Source organism: Aythya ferina (genome assembly GCF_964211825.1).
Source record: "Aythya ferina genome assembly, chromosome: 2".
Lineage (NCBI taxonomy): Eukaryota > Metazoa > Chordata > Aves > Anseriformes > Anatidae > Aythya > Aythya ferina.
In genome coordinates this window covers 121,395,880-121,421,923 of record NC_140297.1, presented here as the reverse complement: position 1 = coordinate 121,421,923, position 26,044 = coordinate 121,395,880, and positions in this window count along the sequence as shown.

The window sequence follows — 26,044 nt, the reverse complement described above, 5'->3', positions numbered from 1 at the left end:
ACGGAGTTTCTAGAGCTTCCTAAGGAAAGAAATATTAGGAACAGACATCCCATTTATCATCCTTAGGCCAGTGGGGACACTGAATATTTTAACTAAGTTTTGACAAATTGTGTGCAAGTCGGTGATCTAGGAATGAAGTTCTGGAAACCATTGTCTATACATTTGTAAAAACAAGTAGGAAATTTAATATGTTAGGAGCCAGATGGAAGGAGTATGCCAGCGTCATGCAGAGAGAAACTTACACCAGAGACGGGGAATAAACTGCAGTTATAATTACGGAAAGAAATTTTGACTGCACTGAAGGATGTTTTGCCATTGATTTTGGAGAGAGTAGGATTTCATCCAGACTATGTAGGAGTGAACAATGTTAACAGTATGTTAGGATCATATCTCTAAGACAGATGCAGGTATAAACTAAAGGACAGATGCCCCAGAGAGAGCAATAACAGTTAGGAGCCAGAAAGTTTCCCTGAAAAATGAAGTTTGTACATGTTTTGGTAAAGATGTTTTTATGCCCCACAGTGTAATTTGTGAAAATGTGTTTCCAAGAAGTGTTTTGCTTCTTCATTGTTTTAAATTTGGTGGGTTCAAGCTGGTTTACCTAAAAGGAAGGAAGAGTCCAATACTTAGATAAGTACTTGTTTGCTGTAGGAAAAAAGGATTCAGCAATTGACTTATGCTGAACGTAATTGCACCAAGTGCCGATCCCGGCAAAGAAGTTTCACATCAGCATAAAAACTGACGGCACTGTGTATGTTGATGCTAGCTTTGTGTAGGGCTGTTATATATCACTGACTCTGCATAAGACCAGCCAGGCTGCCCCTTCTTTCCAAACATGCCAGCAAGTCCTGAGGGCTGTTAGCTGAGTGTTCCCACAACAGACCTCTAAAAAATACATTATTTTCCAGGTCTGAGATATCAGTGCGGTACAAAATGCTTTTCACAATGCTTCTGTTTTAAAACCTGTAATAAGCGTTCTCATTTTACTTGTTGTGCAGAGTTATGTCGCATGAGGTAAAGCAGCAAGAGGAACTATGTGGACACAGACCACAGAGGAACTATGTGTGACGTTATGAAGTTGACAAACATAAACTGAACTTTGTTTTTAACCGTGTGAAAAGCACTAAGGGGACATCTTGCTCACTCCAGACCACTGAATGAGTAGCTGGTTCCTGAGCTCCACAGAGGTGCAAGGATAACGGCTCTGTGATACCAGTGCTTGAGTGGCCACCTTCATTCAGGGCAGCATCTCATGAAGAGGCCATTATCTTAAAAGGACTTAATGCACTGCTTTTTTGTCTCCTGGTGGCTCTATGGGCATGTGCTGTTACACTGCTTTGCATGTGAACGTGTCCTTACATCCCTTCAGTAATACGGATGCGCATCATCCTGAAATGACAAATATCAGCACAAGCTTTACAGTTAAAGGGCAGAGGAATGAGAAGTGTTTTGAGGAGCAGGTTGACTCACTGAAGAGTCCTGGAAGAACTTCCCTCTGTAAAGAAGACTTCTTTTACATTCACTGATTCTGAACAGATGAAATAAACTATCACATAGCATTAATGTAGCCAGACATTTCCCCTACATTAGCTCCTTTAGGTTTATGCAGGACCAAGAGAACAACCAGAAGAGCTCATAGGGCTCACAGGTCTCAGCAGGACGCCACTAAGCCAGTGAGGTGCCAGTGCAAGACCTCTTAGACCGAAGGGCTCAGACCTTTGTCTCAATCTGCAGTCCTCATGAGTCTTGTAAATCCAGTATCAGCTCTTGTATAGGATCAGGACTTGAAAACTGCCCTCTTCTAAGTGCTGGCATCTCTTGAGACACTTTTTTGCAAGTTTGCAAAGCTTTTAACTTCCCATTTCCATGCTGGAAAATGAAAAAGGGGAAAAAATATTTTACATGATATTATGGGGTTTTCAATACATAAATTCAAGGAACATGGAAAATAAGTGCATGATGAAAGAACAGATGTGACTCTGCCAGAACCTCAGCCAAGATTCAGTGCAGCTGTGGCTCAACGATGGGAAAAAGGTCAGGCAGTCTCTCTATATCAGCCCTATCAGTCTGGCTGCTCAGAATATCAATTCTCTCCGCTGCTGTCAGATTATACACTGAGAAGAAAAGGAAAATCAACTTGCTCCCTGGAATGCAAGAAGAGGAATGGTTTTGCTGCCCAGCCTCACATTTTTGAACCATGATTCTGCTGATATCAGCAGCAGAGTGCTGATTCATCTTCTCTTTTGCTGTTGCCTTGGTCCTATGAAAAGACAAAAAAGTCACTACTGTGATGGGCTAAAATAAAGCTGAGCTTTAAAGATACTACCATTTTTTTGCACCAGGGAGTGAAGATCCCTTAAAAGACACAACAAATTGACACACTAATGATATGTTCATGTTACATGGGATGGTGATAATTTTAACCATTGACTGGGAGTGGTGTGGTTCTGTACACTGGAGTGGGACCTGTTCATGCAGGAAAGCCCAGAAAGGAGGGGTTTGTATGCTCTGACCTCCATCCAAATTTTCAGGTGATATGTGGCACTATTAAAATCAGTGGCAACATTAAGATTGAGCACAGCAGAGTCACAGCTAGAATCTGAATATGGACATGCTACACTTCAGTTCTTGGAGAAGTCTGGATATGGTTTGAATGAAATTTAAATGAATGGCCCATAGCTGGTGACATCCTCCCTACAAAGAGCTGACTCAGAGCAATGCTGATGGGGAAGTCACAGCCACTCTGCACTAGTAATTCCCATGTTTGGATCAGGAAAATGAGTGCAAATGAGATTCTTGTCCACCCACCATGTGCAAAGGCCGCAAACAGCTTCTGTTTCTCTGTCACGTGAGTTTCAATTGTTTTCATACAAATAATCTAACAAAAATTAGAAGTTCTGGACACACACACGCAGACACACAACTACCTGCAAGCTTTTTGTTATAATGTCAGATAGTTTCCAGTAGAAGAAGATTGTTAGGCCACTTTCTCAAAGATTTTGGCCCAATTTTTATCTCTTCCGTGACAGAATAATTTCACAGACTTCAAGAGATATGAATCTCACTTATCCAAGCAAGGTACCACATAGGCCTGAAAAGTCCACAGAAGGTAAGCAGGCAAATTTATTTCCAGATGCTTTTCTGACTTCAATGAAAATTGAAGGTTTTAGTCTTGTATGTCTAAATATAACAGTAAAGATTTGCTTGCCTTCACAAATGAATAATATTCTGGGTTATTACTGTGGGTTTCAACAGCTATTTCTGCATATAAGTAAATACTTTTTTTTTTTTTTTCCAATAGATAGGAACATACAATAAATATAACTGACCATATTTGTTAAAGGTTACAAAAGGGCTGAGTCCATATCCTGTTTTTAAGGCAATTTTTCTTTTTAGCAGTGTATTGGGTTTACATGGCAAAGTTTTGGTAGCAAAGGGGCTGAAGGGGTGGTCTTCTGTGAGAAAAGTAAAATGTCTCATTCCCAATCCCTCTGCCCTTGTTCTAGCTTCACCCCAACCCCACCACTGCCTGCTGTGCTGGTGTTGATTCACCCCAGGGTGATCATGTGCAGCTCACTAAGCCAGCAAAACCTTTTTTTTTTTTTTTTAACCTCTAGTTTAATGAGTTGAATCAGCTCCCTGGGAGGTCAGAGTGAGGTGAGAATGGAAAGGAGGAAGAAGAGGAGGAGGAAGCAGGAAGGCAGTCTCCTTCAGCAATACCAAACTTTCCAGCTAAGGTCGGCCCAACTCAGCTAATCACTTTTTGACTTGATTCACGTAAAACTGAGATAAACCTGAGATGAAACTGTTTAACACACTCAAGACTTCCCACCTTCATATATCATAGAGAAGAATAGTTTATATATGCACATTTTCCAATCCCTTCACATGTATTTCAATACTAATATAAATGTCCATATCTTGGTTTTCGTAACATTCAACAAGAAATGAATTCTCAGTCCCTGTCAGGTGTGTGATTTTTCTGGGTTGGTGCCCTATTCAGTGGGGTCCATTCAGCAGGAACTAGTTCATTTCTTTGGGAGTTAATCCTGAAAAGCTCTGGGGCAGCCTAAGACAAAGAAGGATTGATCAAAAAACAGACACAGCAGTCATTTATTTGGTGATGTGGTCTGAATAAGAGATGAACTGTAATGGGTTATTTAAACAAGCCTGCTTTATTGTCTTTGTGCTAACAAGATTCTATGACATTACAGAAGGAGATCATCAAAAGGTCCAGTAAAGTTCCCTGCCCTTTAGTGTAAAATTTCACCAATTTCCTCCAGGCAAAAATCTGCTGACTAGCAGCATCTGTCCTGTGCTGCACAGGCACTTTTACTATAAGTGAGATTGTGCTTCCTTCCACATTTAACAAAGGCAAATGCAGGAAGAATTGCTTGTTGGGTATATATGTGTGTGCTTATATATAACGCTGTGTACACATAAATATATTGGGGTATGTGTTTGTGTTCATATATATAATATATATAACTGTATATAAATGCATATATGAACAGGAATGCATATCAGTATTAAACTAGACATAAAAGCAAATGGCTTAGAATAGGCCAAAGCTGTGAGGAAGGAAGGAAGGAAGGAAACTTGTACATTTCTGCTACTGTAATCTCTCTTTGGGTCAACTATGCTGTCAGCAGGAAAAACATTGCTTTGTTAGCCTGTGTCTGCAAGAAAAAAAAATACATTCTGCTTAGTGCCATCTGTCCCACTTCTGTGACTTAGGCAAGTAGGATGGTTAGCACCAGGAAGTTTTAGCAGGGCTGTCATTGTATCTAAGTGAAAATGGTTGGCATTTGATATGTGGAATGAGTTGAGATACTGCAGAGAAAACCAGCCAAAATGAGGAGAGATCAGAAAACATGACCTGTGAGCACTGAAGGACTTGGACTTATTTATCCTAAAAGAGAAAGATTAAGGAGAAGACAAAATAATAGCCTTAAAATAAAAATGAAAAAGGGACTTAACTGTCTCAACAACCCCTGTGAATCAGACAGAAAGGGGAAACTTAGGTTATAGGTTATGAAAATTTTCTTCTGGGAACAAATACCGATGTTCTGGCATATCCAGGTAGGAAGTGGGATTGCCAGCACCGAGCTCTTCAAGAATAAAGCAGAAGAAAAACTATCTGTAAGGGCCTGGATTAGTCCTATTGTGCAGAGGAATAGAACTCTTAAGGTTCCTGTCAGGATCATTTTCAGACTTTATGGTGATTTTCAAGCTAGTTTATCCATTCCAATGCTTCTTGACTAGAAAACTGAATCACCATGTAGCAAGCACTGTTAGGATACACTAGGGAAAGAAGCTGATGCATCTGCTACAGAGGTCTAATTGTTCAGACAAGAAGAAAACAGTTCAGGAGTGAATCTCCAGTTTATGCTTTATGATGGCTAAAGACACTAAAGTTGCTTTTGTATGCATGCAATGGAGACAAATGCTCGTTTATTTCCCCGAGCACACAGAAATGCATTTAAAAGAATAATCTGGGTTAGGTTTAAGCTTGTCAAATCCAGGAAACTGAGAGTTAAACTTCTCATTCTTTCCCACAAATGAAAGCTGTTGTGCTTGGTCCTTGATGCATAGCTTGAATTTTTGCAAACTTTAGGTAATTTAGAGGATTTAGGGAGGTGTGCTATAAATATTACATAACAGTAACATTCGGTGGTATTAAGAATGAATACTGGTGACTTTGTCAGTGACAGGAGGTGAAGTTTGAAACATGGAAAAGGGGCATGCAGAAAAAGATGTACAAATTGATATAGAATCAGCTCAGGCATACTAAAATATGCTAATTTTTTATCTTCAACCAGGCCTTCTCTCTGCCGACCCCCATTACCAAAAGACCAAACTATGTTGCAAAACCAGAAAGCCAAGTACTGCAAAATGCTTCTTGGACCATCTTGGATGTGTTAACTCGAAGACTGCTGATGACTTCAGTAGATTTGAATCTTATGAATGTGTGATTGCAGTGCCTGGGGATAATGTAACCAGCAACGTGATTCATACTTTTGGACCAGAGGGAGGTACCATAGGGTAGAATATGTGTCTTTGAATAACAATGCATTATTTTATCACTGCATTTCAACATGTTTTGAACAACTGGGATAATGCAGAGTAGGGGAGGAGGCTTAGACGCACAAATGACAAATCTCATCAACTCTTTTCCCCCAGTATTCCCACAGATTTCTTCTGAGGTTGGTCTATTATCCCTGGAGCTTTCCAGTCAGACACTTTGCAGAAAAAAATCATTAGAAATAAAATCAGGTACAGAAGAATATGAACATCTTAGACAGAAAAGAACAAGGGAGAGAGCAAGTTTTAAAGAGCAAGACTGCTAGCATCAGGAATGGTAGAAGGCAGTGAACATTAGATGTGTTCTCCACGCATACAGGAGTTTCAACAACATTTCTTGGGTGTGTGACCCAGGTTTTAAGTGTAATGAAGATGGTTGTTAACTATCTACAGAGATAGATATCCATCACTGGTTAGGAGATAGATAACCACCACTCGAGGCAGGAGTCAGGTGCCGAGTGTGACCCTTGTGCATACATTGCTCTCAGTGACTAGGGTACTGTCCTACAGCATGGGAACACAGTAGGCAGGGTCAGGGGCTGGTAATAGGTCAACAGCCCCCTCCCACAAGTGATAATCCAGGCCCAGGATGCATTCAGGAAAGTCAGCCAGGAACGGCAGGAAAAGAGATCAAAAGCAGTACTGGAAACAAGGCAACCACACAAGTACAAGGTCCATCCAGGACACTGGGCCAGAGGCAAGACTAGGCCTGAGCTGAAATGGGACTCCTGGACCAGTGGATGTGGGTTTGGTGTAGATGTTGGGCGAGGCCATTAATGCCTCCTGGAGCACTCACGTCCTGACAGAAACATAAGCATGCTTAGGCTGTGTGGTCATTACATGGCGCTGTGAAATTGTGGCCAATATTTGGAGAGTTTTATGCAGCACTGTTCGGCACAGCCAGAGGGATTTATAGCCTAGTCTCAAGGAGGCTAAACAAAACAGTGATTGGCTTGTTGAGGATAACATGATCTCCAGGTGGGCTGTGTTAGTGCTTTGATTATCTCTCTTTTCAAAATGCTCCCTTTCGTAAGGAGGACTCTTTCAACAGTCATATTGGGTGATGTCACTTATTAGATGCTCATCCTCCTTCTAGAACTCAAGTCTTGCCCAATTACCAAAACAGACAGTTAGTATCAGCAGAAACCCATTAGTGTGCAATGTAAAAAGAGAGAGCATGGGGTGCTGGAAAGGTTAATATGTAAGTAAGAAGAAGTCCCTGCTGCTTCTAATTGCATGCCCCAGTTCTGACCTCAGAGAATGGCAAAGAAAGGAAAATATCATTAGAAAACTACAGGTAGTGAATTTTGAGTTGCAGCTGGACTAAACATATTCAGACAGTGTTTTCTTAGTCCTTTCCATTTGTTTGAACCAAGCTGTGCTCCTGTGAACATTTTTGAACATTAAATGTCAAGCCAAAGCCAAAATTATTAATTGATATGCAGTATCCCTTAACTTGACAAAGCAAAATTAGGTTTGGATTGGCTACTTAACACTATGGATCAAGCTAAAACATGCATTGCTTTGTTGGCTAATCACAGAAGTCAAAAGTTAGAACACACTCTTGCACAGAGAGTTAAGAGAGGACTATGCACCACTTAAGCTTTCTATCTAAAGCCCTTTCTTCGGGCTTATGATGACAGCTCACCCCATGCAGACAGTAACCTTTTGCCTTGCAAAATTCAGATATCAGTGAAAAGTCACAAGACATTCCAAGAATGATGGTCACAAGAATCACAAAAGAACTCTCCAAAATGAGTAAGTTGGTAGAAAAACTTTTACAATGGTAAAACACCAATGGGGTGGGTTGAATGATGACTGTGAGAAGTGCTGAGAATCCAGCAGCCTACTGAGCGTGTCACTAGTTCTGCAGGCTCAGAAACTGGACACTTTAAAGGCTTCAATATGTTATATAGACCTCTTGTTATTCAAAAGGGTAGATCTGTAGGGATGAAAGTTTCTTTTCATACAGAGGAAGGAGTGTTGCCATTCTGGCTTTCTCCATATGGAGACATATTTCTGATTCATCTAAAAATGTCTAGTGCATATTTCATCTGAATTGTGCCTCAGATAAATTGTAAGAAAAAAAGCCACCCTCTATAGAACAAACATAAACTGTCAGCAGATATTTTCTTTGACAGTAAGACACTATGTGGCACACACTTGCCTATCCATAGTAGACTGAACATATAAGAAGACATTTGGAGTGTTTTCAGAAGCATGCTTTACAAAAAAAAAAAAAAAAAAAAAAAAAAAAAAAAAAAAAAAGATGCCTGTGAGATCACAGGGATCTTGTTTATTTACGCTGAAGGAGATGGAGCAACACTTCTATCTAAGGAGGCAAGAAATGTGTTTCACACCAGTGGCAAAAAGCTGTCACCTTCCCAAATAGCTGAGAGCACCTAGAAATGTTGCAGGACAACAGCTTGTTCACACCTCTTGGGTTGGAGCTCCATGCTGGTGGCAGAGTGCTTTCTGGAAAATTCAGCTGCTCCCACAGTCTGTTTTCCTGCTGTTTTTCATTACTGCTTATTCTGCTTATTCCTTGAATTTTTGGCAATCTCCATGGGCATCAGATCATGTGCTTGTTTGGCACTAACAAACAGTGTGTGCAAACAGGGTGTTGACTTGTGTATTGGGTTTATGTGGCAAGGTTTTGGTAGCAGGGGGGCTGCAGGGGTGGCCTCTGTGGGCAGAGCCCAGCAGCTGCCCCATGTAAAATAAGGGCCAGTTCCAGCCAGCTCCAAAGGGGCCTGCCACTGCCTAGAGCCAAGACAATGTTGTTTGTGCCTGTGTGTGACCATATTAAAGAAAAGGAAAAGAAAAACCTGCTGCAGTGCAGCAGCTGGGAGAGTGAATAGTGAGAACCAGCCCTGCAGACACCAAGGTCAGTGCAGGAGGTGCTCCAGGCAGGCAGCAGCAGTTCCCCTGTGGTCTGTGGAGAGGACCCTGGTGGAGCAGGCTGTCCCCCTGCAGCCCATGGGTCCCACATGGAGCAGATCTTCACGCTGCAGCCTGTGGAGGAGCCCCCGGTGGAGCAGGTGGATGTGGCCTGGAGGAGGCTGCGGCCCATGGAGAGCCCCCGCAGGAGCAGGCCCTGGTGGAGAAGCCCCCACAGGAGCAGGCCCTGGGCTGGAGCTGCAGCCTGTGTAGAGGAGCTCATGCAGGAGCAGGGGATCTGGGGGGAGCTGCCGCCCACCCATGGGGGACCTGTGCTGGAGCAGTTTGCTCCTGGGGGATGGACCTCGTGGTACGGAGCCATGTGGGAGCAGTGCTTGAATTGCTGCTGCCTGTGGGCAGTCCCCGCAGGCTCAGCTGGGGAAGAATGGCATCCCGTGGGACAGACCCCGCGTGGAGCAGGGGCAGAGAGGGACCAAGAAGGAGCGGCACAGGAAAGATGGTTGATTGAAAGCTGGCTCCTGGACTGTATAGCCCCCTGCATTAGGCTTCAAGCTTTCTAACCACAATCACCTGGCTGGGATTACACACAGTGTTCACAGTATGTCATGCTTTTCTTTCTGTGGATTGTGTCTCTAGCTCTTCTGATAGTGGCTGAAGAAGCTACTGAAGAAGCAGGATGAAGAAGCAGAATGAAGCAGGGTGAAGAAGCAGAACCAGTCTAGACTGTCAGAAGGGACAGTGAAAACTGATGGAGATTTCCAGCGTCTCAAGCCATTCTTCTCTTTCTTCCCTAACATTAAGAAGAGTTCACATTGGAGGGTCCTAACCTCTTCAGGGCTAACCAAAAGTTAAAGCACTATCTATGCCATTATCCAAATGTCTCTTGAACACTGCATACATGTGGCATCAACCATGTCTCTAGGAAGTCTGTTTCACTGTTTGTTCACCCTCATGGTAAAGAAATTTTTCCTCATGTCCTGCCTGAACCTCCCCTGGTGCAGCTTTTTGCTGTTCCCACACGTCCTGCCTTTCAGTTCCCTGGGAGCAGAGGCCGTCACCCCTCTCTCCAATTCCCCCCATCTGGAAGCTGTAGAAAGCTGTGAGGTTGCCTCTTGGCCTCATTTTCTCCAGACTAGACAACCCAAGAGTACTGAGCCCTTTTTCATTGGACGTGCGTACGTCTTGAAGCTAAGGGTAACAGTCTTACATTAGCTTTGTTGTTATTTCAGGGTGTGCTGGGTCTGAGGTCACCTTCTCCCCAGCAATTTCCTCCTCCCGCCTCTCTGTAATGGCTCTGATTACAGCACCTATTGCTATTACCACCATCAAATATCCTGGGGAAGAATTTCAAGCCCTAGAAGCCCTGGGGCAAGCACGATTACTTTATAATAAGAAAAGAGTAAGTGGTGCAGCCCAGTGAATAAAAGCATTGACAGAGACTCCAACTCAAGGCTTAAATTTGAAGCTTACTTGGATGACCTGAAGCAAGTCTCTGGCCTCATTTTTTTTCACCTCATGTGATGAGACAGTAAACTTAATAATCTCTTACAGTGTGTTTGCCCAGACTCTACCAGTGGATCACTTTTGCTCTTCAGGGAGACATCTAAGTACTATTGTAGCACCATAACAAATCATTTTATAAAACCAAAAAAGACCACAGCAATCATCAGGTTTGGTATCTTGCCATACACAATAATAAAGAAAACCAAAAGTACTTGAAGAAGATGAAAATGTAAGTTTAATTGGCCCCTGTTCATACTTCTGCCTTTGAGCTGTGTGATATGAGAGTCTGGTTCTTCATATACAGTGTAAGAATACTTCAGGCAGCTTGAATGAAAAAAAAAAAAAAAATATTTACTGTACCACACTTTAAACTTCACCTCAGAATTTGACCCTGGACAGCCACTAGTAGTTACAGCTGGAAAATTTCACAGCATGGCTGTCTTGACATGTAGTTATTCCTCAACATTCAAAAGTTGGATGAATCAAAACATTTGAAAATATTAATGTGCCTGTTTGCTATGGATCCCTCTCTCCTGTGACCTGAAGGCAAGATAAGAACAAATAAGTACCTATGTTAATATTCCTCTTTTGAATTTAATTTTGCCAAAGTCCATTAAAGAGGTTAACCATTTCCATGAAGGTCTGAAATGGAAAACAGAGCAGAAATCAAAATGACATTGAGATTTTAGAAAATTCCTCTTTAAGTTTCTGTTTTTCTAACTTGTTTTTCATAGCTGTTTTTGCAGTTCTTTGTAAGCCTTATGGTACCTTGCTGACCTCTCCATCAATGGATAATTAGAAGGCCATCAAGTTCTCAGTGACAATGATATCCAGATGTCCTTTTAAACACATGGTTGCTGGGTAACAGGACCTTGCACTGCATTCCTTCTTTGAAATATTTGTCCTATTTTTCATGTATTCCTGCCAGTAAGTATGTCAGCATTCAGCCAATGTGCTGGAGGGCAAAATGCTAGCTGGAGATTTTTGATATCATGTGCTACTTCCCAAAAGGAAAATAATCAGAACAACCAGAGAGCTCTTACGTGTTGAGCTGCAAAGGGCTGCATCAACTTGACTTCCACTTTCATACCAGATTTCTCTGGCTGAATTGGTCTTGGAATGGGAATGCATGAGGATTTACCTTCTTGTTACTGTTTTGTAGTTCTTACTCTTGAAAAACAACAAAATTTAAAGCACAACTGAGGACACAAGAATTTGGCCTGACAGATCTGAATGACCTTTTGGATCATAACAAAGGATTTTTAAAAGTTCCAGTTTCTTGTGACAGTGACCAATGTATTTGGGGGAAAAAAAATAAAAAATAAAAAGTGAAGTCAAATGACAACCATGTGTAGTTCAGCAAGGAATCTGCAAGGCTGTGTTTAAACTTTCTTAGTCATGCTCCAAAAGCCCTTGAGAAACCCAAAGTCCTTGCAGCCTGCCATGGTGTTCTTTTGCCCGTGTATCTTATGATAACCTCTATTTGTATGACTTTTAAGGAGCCATTGTTCCACTTACCTAAAAAACAAACAAATGAACAAAACCAAACAAAGAAACAAAAGTAAAGAACAACAACAAAAAAAGCAAAGAGTACAGAGAAAAATGAGAAAACCCAGAGAGTGAAAGTCATTTGGGGACTAATACTGAACTTGTATAAATAATAGGGAGTTTTTTAAAAAAGGTAGAGCTTTGTCATGATATGTTACACGTACAAGGATTAAGTAAGTGACTGTACATCTGACTACCAATGGAGAAAAGAGAGAAAGAATCAGTATCTGTTCCAGTAATTCCCTCAGGACTTTGTCTTTTCAAAGATGTTTTCCTCTCCAGGATTGTTTTTCTGTTTTTGGCCCTCCTTAGCTAGTGAACTAGTGAGAACAAAATAAACAGTGCAAAAGGCTGAACAAAATTAAAGTGCATAAAGGCTGAACAGTGAATCTGTTAAGGTATCCAGAAGCAGACTGCATAGGGTAAGTATTCCTGTGTCAAAATTATGTGTGATCACATTGTTAAAGACTGTGTCAACACAAAAAGCATAAAGAAGCAAACTGGCAGCTTCTTTCTTTTTTTCTTTCTTTTTTTTTTTTTTTTTTCCCTTTTTTTCCCCTGTTTTAGAGGAGCCCAGTTTTGTAACTTTGATGCTAACAGTCTATTTGATTTAAATAATAATATGCAAATAAACATCATATGAGAGTGAGAGCAAATGCATTTGCATACAGAGTATATATAGCATACTCATTGTCATTTAATATATATGAGCTAAATTCTCCTCTCAGATACAATGGTATAAATCCAGATTAAAGCCATTGGATTTGACAGAATTAATATAAATTCACCATAATAAATGGACGGAGGGAGATTTTTTCTAAAAAAAATAGCTTCGTATGAAAACTACCTCTTAATCTGTGATGTTTCATCAAGATCTTGTGTGAAGGAATAAATTGAGCCATTCCTCCCCAAAGCCTTTAAAAGACATGTTGCTTATTTGCTTGTAACCAAATAATTCAGCAGGAAACCAGCAGACAATGGGAAAGCCTACTGCAAGAGGGAAAAAAGAAGTTTGACAGCACTAATGAATAGCTTTGGGCAATATATCTTATTGATGACTGCTTCCTTGCTCCTCTCACAAAGACTCCTTCCCATAGCCCTCAGGGTCAGCTGCTGTGGATGTGAGTACAACGCAGCACTTGAAAGAATGCTTTCTTCCTCCATATCTAAGGTATTTTTGTGCTCTCCCTCTCCATGGAACTGGTCTCAGATAGCATTTAAGATGCTTCAAGTGCTGCGAACACGGCTCAGGCTTTTCGCTGACCCTGCGGGGAGGGCTGCTCCAGCATATGGGAATGATTTGAGATCCAGATGTTAGCAGGACCAGAGGAACCAGTGGGTAGCTCTCGCTTGGTTCCAGCTGATAACTGTTTTTAGGTGGGCAGATGCTTGGCTCATGCATAGCAGATAACTGTCTTGACAGCTGCTCCATGGATCCAGGATGAGGAAAACGATGTATGAACAAGGTATGATGAGGTGAAGAGTGGAGCTGAGACCAACCTCTGCTCTGCATCTCAGTCACCCAGAGAAAGGTTGTACAGTTTATGCCTGAAAATGCAAAGTTTATGAGAACATACAACAGACATGAGATTGCTAAATGAACTCTGGATGTGCTTATTTAATTATCTCATGAACATGAACCAAAAGACTATGTTTAGAAAACAGTATTTATGAAGAGAGTTGTGGGTGTGTGGGCAAATGATGTAATTAATTCCATATGTAGTTTTCCTAGTGAAAACTTCAGTATTTGCGAATTCCCCCTCAGTTTTCCTGTGTAGATTTAGTGAGGAAAAGACTGGATGGGGGAGAAATTATCTTTACAGCCGTCAAGTCTGTGCTGATTTCACCACCTGCTGCACTAATCTCTAAGAATAAGTGGGTATACATATCTGGGTGCACAAGACCCAGCTCAAATACTTTCTCAGCTTTAAGGGAAATAATCCCTGCATTATTGGTGTTTTGCTAAGCAGTTACTCAAACCGTCACCTTTCTGTCCCTGATGCTGCTTAATGAACCTGTGAATGGGCCCTAGCTTTGTACCCTGCAAAATCAGAAGAAGAGCTAGAGACAAGGATGCAGTGTAAAATTAGATGATGGCAGGTTACTGGAGCAGTGCTTTTGTTGATAGATCTTTTCCAGAATGTAGTGGTAATCTTGTGCGAACTAGAGAATTTCTTCTAATTAAAAAAGCCAGTCTTTTATTTATTTATTTATTTATTTTACTGTAAGCAACCAAGACAGAGGTTGTCTAAAGTACCCATAATATTCACTCTTTATATATTCAGGTTTTGCTAAGAGTTAAAAAATGTCTCTTTTAACCTGAAGAAATGCTGATTGTTTCACAAGTTTTGGATCCAGTCTTTGTTTGTTCACCATGAGAAATGTCCCTTCTAAGAAAGAGAATTTCAGTTCTATTGTTCTTGGATTTACTTTGCCAAGTAACTGGACAAAAGATTCTAAAATCACCAGGACATGTTAGCCAAAATCTCCTCTCTAGTAACTCTTCTGTTGGCAATGGTGTCCAGACTTTTTTTCCTTGTTTCTCTCAGTCTTGCCCAGACTTGCTCTTTTTCCCTCTCCCTTTTAGTTCTGGTTCCTCACTTCAGTGCTGCTATTTGAGAGTTATTCTCCTATTTTCCCTGATCTGTAAGCATCTTCATGCTTCTTGGGCTGCCAACAGCAAAGAGGTCATAGCAGCTCAGCAGAGCCTCAGGAGAGCAGAACAAAGATGTTATGACTGCAAGGATGCAGCATGCAACAAACTTTGGCCAGCTTCACCGTGTCAGACATGTGAGCAGGAATGAAAGGAAGACCAGTTATTTCCCACAGACCACCCAGGGCTGAATTTGCACCTGAGTGAGTACACAGTTATTGTAACAGTAAAAAGTTTTGGACTTGTACGATTTCCATTTTTTGTTTTCTTTTTTCTTTTTCTGTTTTATCCCCCTATAGATTCCTTTTCCAATTACTGCTTTAGAAGCTTTTCTCATGTTGTACCTCTCAAGCCAGTGGGAAAAATAATAATAAACACATCTGTTGGTTTTACTTCATTGTGTTTACTTAAGCAACGTGACTTCAGATGATCCAGTCCTATGGGGTGACTTTAATAGGTACTTGTCTCTGCAGAACACTTACTGATTTCATTTTCTGTCCTTCCTGTGGAAAACCTGGGACTACTTCCATAAGAAATGAAGTATGAACTATGTCCCAAATTACACAGTGTAACAGAAGAACCTCTCAAGGACAATGCCTCCTACTTGGCACCAGGCAGAGTGAGGCCCTTTTCTGGATGGGTCTTTTAAGTTTTACCATATAGACTAGGAAAGATCTGTATAAATATAGGCATATGTATATGAAAAGTCTCAAAGGGAGACAGATAACAGCAACTCCACAGCTCCCTGTAGCTCTCTCTCCCCATGAGACAGTTGTGGATTTGGAAAAAACAAAAAACAAAAAACAAACTGCATCCTGTCCTGCACATTCATAATGTCAAAAGTCTCACAAGATCCAAATGGAGTTCCTGTGTTCTCCCTAACCCCTTTAATTGGCTCACCTGGTTCCAGTTCTCTGAGAAGAGTCTCTGGACTCATCCAGTCTCTGAATGTGTGCCAAAACCTCAGGAGAGGAAATCAAATGCCATTTCCCACCTTCTCCTTATTAGGAGGCATGGGAAGGATTTGCACATAGAGGATCTCTTCAAGGGGCAGAATGAAAGCCACGATCACAGCCAGCAAAACCAAAGGAGAGCTGTGTTTTTCCATTTTCCATGGAATAAACAGCATTGAAAATGATAGTTTCTGCAAAGAAAATGAGATCAAATATTTCTTCTTTGTAAAATTAATAGAAAAGAAAGTACTTTCGAAGACAGAGAGAACTATAAAATTAAGAAACCTTTATGCAATTACAGTATCCCTTCAGTGCATACTGTTCTTTTGCAATGTGCTTGCTCTTATTTGACCCAGAAAGCCTAAGAGATACATAATTCAGTGGGTGTTCCCTGTGGTGTTCTAGATGCAAACACAACTAGGAACTGTGGCAATGAAAGAGGCTGTAGGCTTCAACAGATGTTACGAAATTCATATAAGTTGACAGGAGTACAAGTAACCCAGATTTGATCTGGCCTGCATACAAATTCAGCCTCTTAGGAGATAAGATATCTAAATTTGTTCAGATAATAATCACTTTAAAAATAACAGTTAATGACCATGCTCCTAACTTCCTTGAAAAAAAAAATCATGAGATCAGATGGTAGATCAGAGAGTTTAAAACGTGAAGTATGTACAGAAATCATGATGAAACAGCAAGAAAAACATGGCAAACTCAGAGTTCTAATTACGTGGTATGGAGATTTTATTGGGGATATCGACAGAAGTGTGTCCAAGTTTTGATCTCCCCTGTACAAGAGAGACATGGAGCTGCTGGAGAGAATCCAATGAAGGGCCACAAAGATGATGAAAGGACTGGGGCAACTCTCCTGTGAGGAGAGGCTGAGAAAGCTGGGACGCTCAGCCTGGAGAAAAAGAGGCATGGGGGAATCTCATCAGTGTCTATAAATACCTGAAGGGTGGGCGCAAAGACAGCCAGGCTCTGTTCAGTGCTCAGCGCTAGGACAAGAGGCAATGGGCACAAACTGGCACACTTCTGTGCTGTGCTGGTGATGGAGCACTGGCACAGGCTGCCCAGAGAGGTTGTGGAGTCTCGTCCTTGGAGATCTTCATGGCATGGTCCAGGGCATGGTCCTGGGCAGCCTGCTCTGGGTGCCCTGCTTGAGCAGGAGGTTGGAGCAGATGAGCTCCAGAGGTCCCTTCCCCCACAACCATTCTGTGATGCTGCGAAGGGAATTACAGCCCTGCAGCTCACTGTAGGAGCTGAATCAGGGATGAAGTGGTGGTTCAGTGAATGAATGGAATGGTATGAAAAGTATAGGGCTCATTTTCCAGTGACATCAAACACATCTTCCAGCCTCTTCTTCAATGAAATTGGAATTGTTTAGTAAAGACAACTGTGATCTGCAGATCTGTAGAGTTTGTTTGTTTGTTTTTGTTGGTTGTTTTGTTTTTTGTTTTTACCATAGCTAGGGACTAATATAGCAGGTGAGGATGATGTTACTTTTGGAAGGACAACAGTCCTTTTTACAAAGAGCCTATTTTCCACCCTGGAAAATTAGATTTTATCTTGTTAGTAATGTCTACTATTGTTGCCTTCATAGTGAAAGATTTGGAATGGAAATGCTGAAGCTGGAAACTCAACATTTTGCAGCACATCCTGAAAACAGAGTCCCAGCTGTTAGGCAACTGCTCCCAGCTCTGCCTTACACACATCATGCCAAGGCATGGCTCTTCCACCACTGTTCCTGCTCTCAAAGGTGTCCTTCACATAGGCATTGGTTTCACTGCATTAACTTAGTATTGCAATCTGCAGATGACAAAAGTCTGTACGGGGAGATGGAAACCACAGAGATAAGGGAAAATGCTGGGATTTCCTCCACAAATTTTGGTCCTTTTACAAAGGGCAGGCTGTAAAGTTGATGCAGAGGCCATGCACATACTCTGTAAGCTGCCTGAAGGAAGTCATGGTCCAGTGTTTTCTACAACTCCCTGGGAGAAAACAAACAAACAAACAAAACAAACAAACAAACAAAAAACACAGAGGTTTTTCAAACATTCAAACAGCATATAAAGAGTCCTAAGTTTTCTTCTTAATTTTGTAGACTTGCTTTATTGGACAGAAAAGCACTTCAGAGGTTTCCTCAGTCTCCAAGTGCTATATTCCTGTAGCAGTAATAAGATAATTATTCCAAACCCAGGATGGGGTGGGGGCTTGGATAAAGGTGAGAGATTCGTTCTCTGCAGGAAAAGGAAGGATCCAAACTTTTACTCACTCTAATCCTCTAACTCCACTACATGAGTGCCAGGATCTCTCTTTAGCAGTAGCTGCATCATGGGTTTCACAAAATGAGAATACTCAGAAAAATTGTTTGCTGAATACCAAATATTCACAGGAAGAAGGAGGGGCAAATTATGATTTTATATAGGAGATTTCCTAGTTCTTTAAAAGTCAATTTTTTCTTTTTTTGTCCAACTGTCTGCTGGATTTTTTCTTTATTTATATTGGAAGCAGCAGAAGTGTGATTCCCTACACCATGAGGCTGCAATTCCAGAATACTCTGGAATGAGACCCTATGGCCAAGAACAGGCTGTACTATGTGAAGAACAGAGGATGTTGGTTGTTCTAACAGACCAAAAAATTGCGATTGAGTCCCAGTCAGGTTGGTGAATGACTTAGGTAATATTTTCAAAGTATGGTTTGAGCAGAAACCTACAGGATTTCGGTTGGAGTGCACTGAAGATTTATACAGTAGAAAACAAATCATTTGTCTTGTACCAAAGATAAATGACAAAAAGGAACAACATCAAATTCTTGACACTTTGGGCAATATTTTACCCTTAACTTACTGTCTATCTCATAACTTCTGCATTTCCAAAAGCACCAATGGGCACATTAGACAGTACACACTATGGATTTTTATTTCACATAAACCTCTTTTCCACTTGATCACAAACAAAAGCTTTACAAGGATAATGCCCCACAAGAGAAAAAGGCATCCTTTTCTCAGCACCTGGAAGCTGAATGTAGGCAAGGAAAAGGAAGCAAAAAGGTAACTGAGGGGATATAATACCCAGCGGTGTGGAGCCTGAAGGTTCAGGTTAGCCCCTTCTGTTTGGAACAGAAGCTGTTTTGAATTTAATGAACTAAAATGAGATAAATAATCCAAAACAGATGCTAAAAAGAACTAAAAAAGCCCTAATTTAATAACGGACAGATAACAGATTGTATTGTCAAACTGATTAAATAACATGCTTCTTACTTACATTTTGTCTGTCCGGTTTCCACCTGAATTACCACCACATTTGTCACAGAAACACTGATAGCAGAAGTTAGTCTTATTTGATGTATTGGTTTGGAATATGGGAGACTTCAAATCAGTTCCTGGCTCTGACCTGCATTTCTGTAAACAGTGCATGCCTGAGTTCTCCTGAGGATACACAGAAGTGATAGCACCAGTAACACTGCCTTTGCCCGTCCTGACCTTACAGCATGATGTTTGGCACTGTGCAGTGCCTCATACACTCCAATCTTGCAAATAATAATAATAATAATAATAATAACGATAATAATAATAATAATAATAAAAGTAAAACAGCCAGTAATTTTATCAGGCCTATAATGTTAATGAGTAAAATGTCTATCTTCTACTGTAACTGAATCATTGTAAAACTATGGGGCACAATTTTTGCCCCAAATTGTGCCTTTGATTCACCAAGGCTATCTTTCAGTGGAACACAATGTAGGGTCCATTCAGTCTGGAGTGAGTGTTTGCTGCAAATCCTCTAAACCCCCATTGTGACATTTGCCCTGCAGGCACAGACTGTGGACATCAGAGACAGTGCAGGCCTGTAATGGCATTTGTGAGAATAATAGAATACCCATCAGACTGTAATTTTCCTCACTCCAGGGTCCAGAGCTGAGAAAAGGTTAGTCCTACAGGCCTAAGGGAAACTGTGGAGCACAATGGAGTTCACACTGCCGCATGATTGTTATAATTCCTTGAGTTGATAATCACTGCTATTGTTGATAACCATCTCAGTTTCTGAGGAAATATAATAAAGTGAGCTCAAGGCTTGGCACTGAAGAAGTTATTTATTTTTGCAGAGATAATATGCAGCTTTATCTGTTTATTTATTTATTTATTTTTCTGTTGCAAATGCTAAATTAAACATGGTAAAGGCAGAATCTCGAACCCTCAGGCATCTATGACAAAATGCAAATTTCCTGCTGCTTAGCTACAGCACCACGAAGCTCTTTGTTAGGAGCTCTTCACTCTGTAGAGAAAACAGAATATTTGATCCTCTTTCCATTGATGTCAATAGGGCTTTAACTTCATAGACAACAGAGGCAGGACCATAAAAACCTTGTTTGATCAAGTTTTTCCGAGTAAACCGTAGCACGGTGTGATGGGATTTCTCTGCCCCTGGAATACCCCTAGACATTCAGTGATGCAAAGGAGCCCTCCCCAAGCCCAAAGCAGTTGTTATAGATAGAATTGCAAGGCTGGTCAATGAGATGCAAACCAAACAGCTTTAACTCTTGGAATAGTAGACTAAATTGCTTTCACAGCCCAAGGACCTCATAATCAGTGCTACTTGTCTCTTTGTTCCATCTAGATGTCTTTTTTCTCCTCAAGAGAAGACAGAGGATAAAAGGAGTGAGTTTGGAAATGAAATCACAGCTATTAGACACAGAAAAGCTACAGCAGAAGGAAACTGAGAAGTTTCCTTCTCAGGAAATTCATTACCCCAACCCTAACCCTAACCTTAACCCTAACTCTACCCCTAACCCTATACCTAACCAAATCTAGATCTAGATATTCAGGTCTTGTCCCTCCTTGTGCTCAAGCTGCACCACAGGATATGGAGCTTGTGGGATTTGTATTTTTCCAAAGACTATTCAAAATCTTTGTGTTTAAATCATTCATTTTGCTTATAGAAATGTATGAATCCTGGGCATATATATATATATATGTTTTTGATTACTCATGTACTGAAATGTTTGGAATTAAAGCATTTTGTTTCACTCTGCGTTTAAAAAATACCTTTGGGCAATATTCCAAGCAAAGCCTTCAAAAATATATAAATAATAATAATAATAATAATATCTTGAGTTTTAAAACATTTTAGCTATCAGTATTTGCTAAGTTGATGTCAACATGCAGAAAGTATAACTGTAGTGAGAGAGGCTGTTTGCTTGTTTGGAATGGCTGTGGTTTGTACATTAGCTCTGGGCACCTCTATTTCCTGAAGGTATTGATCTGGTAGATTTGAATTCATCTACTTAGCATGGTTGGTGAAATTCAAAATCTATATTTTTGCTCAAAGGTTTTGCTCCATTTTCAGGTTGTTTTATAACACTTGTTCTGTTATTTAAAAGCTCATCAGCGTCATATAGCAATAAATGTCTTCAGCAAATACAGATCTGTGTTTCGTAGTTGCTGAGTTGTGACAGATGTTTATGCAAAGCAAATACTGAGAACATAAAGAAGACATATTACAAACAAGAAGTTATTTGTGCCACAGAGTGTGTCTATTTTATTCTAACACACTAGAGATGATACAGATGCACTAAGCCAGAATGTACTCAGTCAGCGAAGATGATCAAAAATTCTGTTTTCCGTTCCACTATAGCTCCGATGGTTTACACTGTGCTTTTATGGTCACTAAAGAACATACATTTTTCAATGTACATTGAATGTCCATTATCCCGTAGACTTTCCAAAAATAACATCAACTAAAGGGTCTTTTCGTTTCTTAATACCTTGATGAAAATACATTTTGGATAAACATTTGTTTGGATTAGTCTTGTTGCAGAAAGCAACAAGCCATATTTTTCTTTTGGCATCACCTTTGCAAATCCCTACTTAAATTGCACACAGATGTACTTGGCAAATATTCTTGGAAAAAGTTATTAAGAATTTATTCCCCATATTTAGAAGTTACTTTCCAGGTGCATGTATCCAGGATGAGCATTATTTCTCTATCACAAGAACCAGCATGAAACACAACCACAGTAAAAAGCAAGAAACTTTACACAAAGCCTACATGTGAGCATTTACCATATAAACTCTTATATCAGGAACTGTGTTGTCAGAGCTGTCTGGGCAAGAGACAAGTCCCACAGAGAGGGCTCAGTTTGTTTGTCATCTTTGGGTACTGCAGTAACATTTGTATAGAGAATTGATTTTTTAAAAGAAGGTGCTGTTTTCCTTAAGTCCTGCCAGCTCTGGCTGAGTAGGTTGCAAGAAGGCAGATTTTATCCTTCTGTTCCCTTTCAAAAGGATGGATATTCCCAATCGATTGTAGTTGCATGACTGTATTAAGAGCAATAAGGTTTCACAGGTATCACTGATAAAATCAGTGCCTGGATTCTTCAGTATTTGTGATGTTAATATTCTTTCTCCCTGATGTTTTCACAGCTTTGAAATAACTCTTTTATTTCTATAAAAGACAGTTATTTTTCCACAGAGGACTGGATTATTTTTTCCCTGCCCACAAAGAACTACTGTGAATTCATTGCTGACATCAGTGAGAAGTAAGCATAAATATGAAGCAGAGGACCAAGCCATCCCTGCATCTAGAAGGGATCAGCAGCCTTTCCAGTCCATGGGAACTCCACAAAACTCTGCAGCTTTGCAGGCTGTTTGTCACATGTCCCCAGACGTAGAGGCAGAAACATTCAGCACTGTTAAGGCTGCTCTGGCAGATGATGAGCAGTGTCTCATGATAAATCACCCTTCGTTTCTGGTCATCTAGGGGATGCCTGTGGAGACTGCCAGTGAGGCTGCCAGTGATTGTTGCTGCTTTTCATTTTGTGGACCATTTCTATGCCTTCAACTTCAATCTGCAGTTTGTTTACATTTCTGATTGCTCCTGGGTCTCCTGCCGTAGTTCCCCTCATCCTCACCACACTTTAATGCAATCATTAGGGCTCACAGAAACTCCAGTAACCTCTCACTGCTAGGGGTATGGGGAATGTGGGTACGGAAACATACCCACTACTCTACATAGTCATAGGGCTCTTCTTATCAGTATCTACAAACTCTTGGCTAGGCATGGATTGAAGCTTTAGTGGTGTGGCTATTTGATCATAAAATCTGGGTTTTGGCCTATTTAGTCTACTAACACCAGAAGGCGTGAAGTGAATCTTTCCTTACTTCTTTATGCTTTTTCTTTTTAAAGAGACATCCAGTGGCATCTTTCTTTAAAGGACCTGGAGGAATAAGGAGGGGAATGCTAGTGATGTCAGCAGAGGAGCCAGCAATAATCAGGGAAAATGACCTTGCAAAGTGATTCTCTCCTTTCTACTACCACTAGCTGTGAGGAAGAAAGCAGAGTTATCAGGAAATGACCTGCTAGATTGTTTCTGCTTCTAGATCATTAAGTGAGTGCTCTGCAGTCTCCCTGGAAGATATTCTTTCCTTCATGGTGTCTTGTAGGCTGACTCTTAACACGTTCAAGTCAAAGTGAGATTACTTTCTAGCAGCAGCCACTTAATCATGAGTAACAATAGCAGAGTCATTGTGCATACTTTTCAGTCAGATTTTAAAATACAAAGCAGAGCTGCTGAGTTCTTCACCCAGAATGCAAATTCAAGGTCATTTATTAACAGGGAATAGGAACTAGAAAAAACAGTTACCTGAAATTCTTCCTTTGAAATGGAAAAGATTTCTGTGTTACAGCCAGTTCTCCATTGTTCAAGGTGGGGAAAGGTTATTATTCAACATCCTGAACATGGAATTAAATGCCACAAAATATGAAATTAAAAGACACTCCTTGTGTCCTGAGTTTCAGCCTTAAACTATTCACACAGCCAATGATTCCTGATGACATTGGCTGCTTATTACCTCCAAGAACTGCCTGTGAAGCAAAACTCCAGAAATACAAGGGAGGAAAGGGGAGTAGAAAGAAGAGAGAGAAGAGAAAAAAGGGAAGGAAGGAAAGGAAGGAAGGAAGGAAGGAAGGAAGGAAGGAAGGAAGGAAGGAAGGAAGGAAGGAAGGAAGGAAGGAAGGAAGGAAGGAAGGAAGGAAGGAAGGAAAAGAAAGAAAAAGAGAGAGAGAGAAAGAGAAAGAGAGAGAGAGAGAGAAAATGAAAGAAAGAAGGAAGGAAGGAAGGAAGGAAGGAAGGAAGGAAGGAAGGAAGGAAGGAAGGAAGGAAGGAAGGAAGGAAGGAAGGAAAGAAAAGAAAAAGAAAGAAAGAAAGAAAGAAAGAAAGAAAGAAAGAAAGAAAGAAAGAAAGAAAGAAAGAAAGAAAGAAAGAAAGAAAGAAAGAAAGAAAGAAAGAAAGAAAGAAAGAAAGAAAGAAAGAAAGAAAGAAAGAAAGAAAGAAAGAAAGAAAGAAAGAAAGAAAGAAAGAAAAGAAAAGAAAAAGAGTTGGTCAGGATTTGCTATGGTAGCATATGTGGCAACAGCAACATTTTGGGAACCTCCTGGCTGTTGAATTTTGTTTCTTTGTTTAAGATTTGAATAAATAACTCAGAGAAGTTTTCTTTGATATCTTAACTCTTATTAATCCAAAAATTCCAGGAGAGTTAGTCTGACAGTTCTGTAGGTTTAATTAAATTAAAAAAAAAAAAAAAGCTGAGAAGTCTTTTTAAGATTGTGAAGAGATTTGTATCTTTCACTGATGAAGTTGCTCAACACCAAATGAACACAGTTTAGGCTCCACAAGCAGAATTTACGAGAATACGAAGTATTTATTTACGGGAGTACGAATATTTGGCACTTCATTTGGTCAAGATATCTATTTCTGGTTCCTCTGAAGGAACATTCAGAGCAGCAAAGTCATGCACCCCTGACTCACTCTGTGAACCCGCTCTTTCTCCTACAGGGGAAGGCTGTCAATAGGGTATAGTCATTAGCTTTCATGTTCAAGTCAGGTGCCCAACCTGATGGCAGTCTGATGATTCCCTTTTTCTTACTTATTCAATTACCATTAATTTTTTTTTATTATTATTTTTTTTTTTCCTAACCCTGTGTAAAGGCTGTCTAATTTAATAGTCACTTTTTCATTCAGATGATGGGTGACATAGGCCTATTCAAACTCATTCTGTTTCTCCCTTAATGTTGACTTTCCCATAATTTCAGTGCAAAAGTAACAGTCTACACAATTGGAGGAGCTGTGCCATCTCTGCATCAAGCAGTGACGTCTGTGTAGGGCTGCAGAATAATTTACCCAATAAATTATTGCAAAGGATATTGTCTTTATTTCCAAGCAATGTAAATGAACAAAAACTGACCAGAAACTATTTATGGCTTTAAATAAAAATTACTTTAAAAAGATAGAAAGGTGGCTGCTTAGGTGCACTTGCACAGCAAACTTTTATTTTTTATTTTATTTCTGTTGTTGTTGCCTTATTTTTCTCCTTCATCTTCTTGTAGTTTTGCAACTCCTTGATGAGTGATTAAACCCTTTCTTACATTAGTAATCTTCACTTGCTACCTACTACATATCAGAAATTGTGTTTAATGAAATGAGGGCCGGAGAGTTCTGTAGGATACTCCGAGGCTGTAGAAAGTGTTAAATCAACCCAGAATGTAAATACTAAATTAAGGACGGAGAGGTGCTTCCACAGACTGAAGAAACACCAAGATTTAAAATCGAAAGAGAAAAAAAGTAGGGAGTAAATTATAGTCAGAATGGTCTAAGTCTTATGTCAGCATTAAAATTCACTGTGGGGTGGACTCAAATTAATCCCAGGCAGGCTAGGATGCTTCATAATTGTCTTGTAAAATGGAGTGCTCTAAATCTGGACAGATTCCATACATTGTTGCAACCCTAGAAATCTGAATAATAGAAGATGCACAATGTTTAATTGCAGCTGGCAGCTAAACAAAACACTGCAATGCTGTCATATTTAAATTGGTTTGATTTTAAATGATTACATGGTAAAAGATTTCCTGCTGTTTATCTGTTTTATTGTGCAAAAATAAAGAAAAATAATGGCTCCCATGACCATGGAGCATAGATTACTATTTTTCCTTCTATTTACAGCACAGGCCATAGGAGGCAAATTATGCAAGAATAGCAGCTCATCAGTTTTCAAGCCAGCAGTTTCCATCACAAATTCAGTGTGACAGCAGAAATTTTCTTCTGTCAAAAAGTAACAAAGTAACTCAAAAGAAAGGACATGGGGCCTGCAAACAAATTGGTGAAGCAGGTAAAAAAGACAGAAGTGGGAGTCAGTGATCAGGAAGCCTGTCTGAGACATTACTGGCTTTGACACATGCATACAAAACAGGAGTGTTTAGTCACTGCTACGTTTGTGGTTTTAATTTCTTGACAATCTGGAAGTTCAGGCAATACAAATGCATTCAGCTCTAATGGTCTGCAAACATCCAGTTCCTTCTCTTGTTGAAGGGCTACAGTATATATACCATGCTTGGCAGTGCCAGCT